Source organism: Nerophis ophidion, linkage group LG08 (genome assembly GCF_033978795.1).
Source record: "Nerophis ophidion isolate RoL-2023_Sa linkage group LG08, RoL_Noph_v1.0, whole genome shotgun sequence".
NCBI lineage: Eukaryota > Metazoa > Chordata > Actinopteri > Syngnathiformes > Syngnathidae > Nerophis > Nerophis ophidion.
Genome location: NC_084618.1, coordinates 17,730,708 through 17,733,328, shown reverse-complemented (window position 1 = coordinate 17,733,328; position 2,621 = coordinate 17,730,708). Strand labels below are relative to the sequence as shown.

Below are 2,621 nucleotides of genomic sequence, written 5' to 3'. Positions count from 1 at the left end.
TCCGCAATGTGGGGCTATGGTGCATCTACTGTTGTCAGCTGGTCGGATAATTTTTCAATGCCCGAGAGCCGAGGAATGTGTTTTTTTTTAACAAACCGATGTCCAACAAGACCAAACTCTGGAGATGGACTTCAGCTTTTGAAACTCTCAGGAGAGTAGAGAACTCAGACTAAAACCTTGGCATGTTCCTGCAAACTTTTAAGCTCATTATCCACATTAGAGTTTTGGGTTCATGCACAGATAAAACATGTTTTAAGTGTGACAGCGTTTTTTTTGGCTAAATAAATGCTACAAATTAAAAAACAAACTCTAGTGACTCACTGGGTGAATGAGGTCCTGGCTGGCCTGCATGGACTCCGAGAACACGCAAAGCAGCTCTTGCGAGGGAACCCATTGCGAGGCTAGTCAAGCCGTCCGATTACAACCCGGATACCTCCAAAGAGTTCTGGCCAAGGCAACAGGGATGATACGGTATTCAAACCAAAAAAAAAAAACTTTCTGGATGTTTTCCACAGCCCTTGAAAGTCTTATACACCAGGAGAACATGGACTTGATTCCTCACGGGTGCTGGTTTCATTCGGTAAAAGGACAAATCCCTCCGTAATGTAGGGCTATGGTGCATCTACTGTTGTCAGCTGGATAATTTTTCAATGCCCGAGAGCCGATGAATGTGTTTTTTTAACAAACCGATGTCCAACAAGACCAAACTCTGGAGATGGACTTCAGCTTTCGGAATACTCAGGAGAGTAGAGAACTAAGACTAAAACCTCGGTTGCGTTCATGTACAGATAAAACATGTTTTTAAGTGTTACAGTGTGTCGTTTTGCAAAATAAATGCTACAAATTAAAAAACAAAAATTCTCTCGTGACTCACTGGGTGAATGAGGTCCTGGCTGGCCTTCATGGACTCCGAGAACACGCAGAGCAGATCTTGCTAGGGAACCCATTGCGAGGTTAGTCAAGCCGTCCGATTACAACTGGGATACCTCCAAAGAGTTCTGGTCAAGGAAACAGGTATGATGCGGTATTCAAACCTTGAAAAGAAAACTTTCTGGATGTTTTCCACAGCCCTTGAAAGTCTTATACTGTACACCAGGAGAACATGGACTTGATTCCTCACGGGTGCTGGTTTCATTCGGTAAAAGGACAAATCCATCCGCAATGTAGGGCTATGGTGCATCTACTGTTGTCAGCTGGTCGGATAATTTTTCAATGCCCGAGAGCCGAGGAATGTGTTTTTTTTAACAAACCGATGTCCAACAAGACCAAACTCTGGAGATGGACTTCAGCTTTTGGAACACTCAGGAGAGTAGAGAACTAAGACTAAAAACCTCGGTTGCGTTCATGTACAGACAAAACATGTTTTTTAAGTGTTACAGTGTGTCGTTTTGCAAAATAAACGCAACAAATTAAAAAACAAACATTCTCTCATGACTCACTGGGTGAATGAGGTCCTGGCTGGCCTTCATGGACTCCGGGAACACGCAGAGCAGCTCTTGCTTGGGAACCCATTCCTAGGACAGGTGGTCAAGCCGTCCGATTACAACCGGGATACCTCTAAAGAGTTCTGGCCAAGGCAACAGGGATGATATTCAAACCTAAAAAAAAACAACTCTCTGGATGTTTTCCACAGCCCTTGAAAGTCTTATACACCAGGAGTACATGGACTTGATTCCTCACGGGTGCTGGTTTCATTTGGTAAAAGGACAAATCCATCCGCAATGTAGGGCTATGGTGCATCTACTGTTGTCAGCTGGTCGGATAATTTTTCAATGCCCGAGAGCCGAGGAATGTGTTTTTTTTAACAAACCGATGTCCAACAAGACCAAACTCTGGAGATGGACTTCAGCTTTTGGAACACTCAGGAGAGTAGAGAACTAAGACTAAAAACCTCGGTTGCGTTCATGTACAGATAAAACATGTTTTTTAAGTGTTACAGTGTGTCGTTTTGTAAAATAAATGCTACAAATTAAAAAACAAACATTCTCTCATGACTCACTGGGTGAATGAGGTCCTGGCTGGCCTTCATGGACTCCGGGAACACGCAGAGCAGCTCTTGCTGGGGAACCCATTGCGAGGTTAATCAAGCCGTCCGATTACAACCGGCATACCTCCAAAGAGTTCTGGCCAAGGCAACAGGGATGATACGGTATTCAAACCTTAAAAAAAAACTTTCTGGATGTTTTCCACAGCCCTTAAAAGTCTTATACACCAAGAGAACATGGACTTGATTCCTCACAGGTGCGGGTTTCATCCGGTAAAAGGACAAATCCATCCGCAATGTAGGGCTGAGGTACATCTACTGTTGTCAGCTGGTCGGATAATTTTTTGATGCCCGAGAGCCGATGAATTTGTTTTTTTAACGAACCGATGTCCAACAAGACCAAACTCTGGAGATGGACTTCAGCTTTTGGAACACTCAGGAGAGTAGAGAACTAAGACTAAAAACCTCGGTTGCGTTCATGTACAGACAAAACATGTTTTTTAAGTGTTACAGTGTGTCGTTTTGCAAAATAAATGCAACAAATTAAAAAACAAACATTCTCTCATGACTCACTGGGTGAATGAGGTCCTGGCTGGCCTTCATGGACTCCGGGAACACGCAGAGCAGCTCTTGCTTG

The 2,621-nt window shown here is 43.7% G+C and overlaps 1 protein-coding gene across 1 annotated transcript in view; it reads left to right on the top strand.

Moving 5' to 3' along the window:
- Window positions 1–1,981, top strand: part of LOC133557440 (proteinase-activated receptor 2-like) — a 10,280-nt gene extending 8,299 nt beyond the window's left edge. The window contains exon 2 of the mRNA XM_061907897.1: window positions 1–1,981. This exon is cut by the window's left edge and continues 1,866 nt beyond it. The gene's annotated coding sequence lies outside the window, so the exon portion shown is untranslated.
- The last annotated feature ends 640 nt before the right edge of the window (window positions 1,982–2,621 follow it).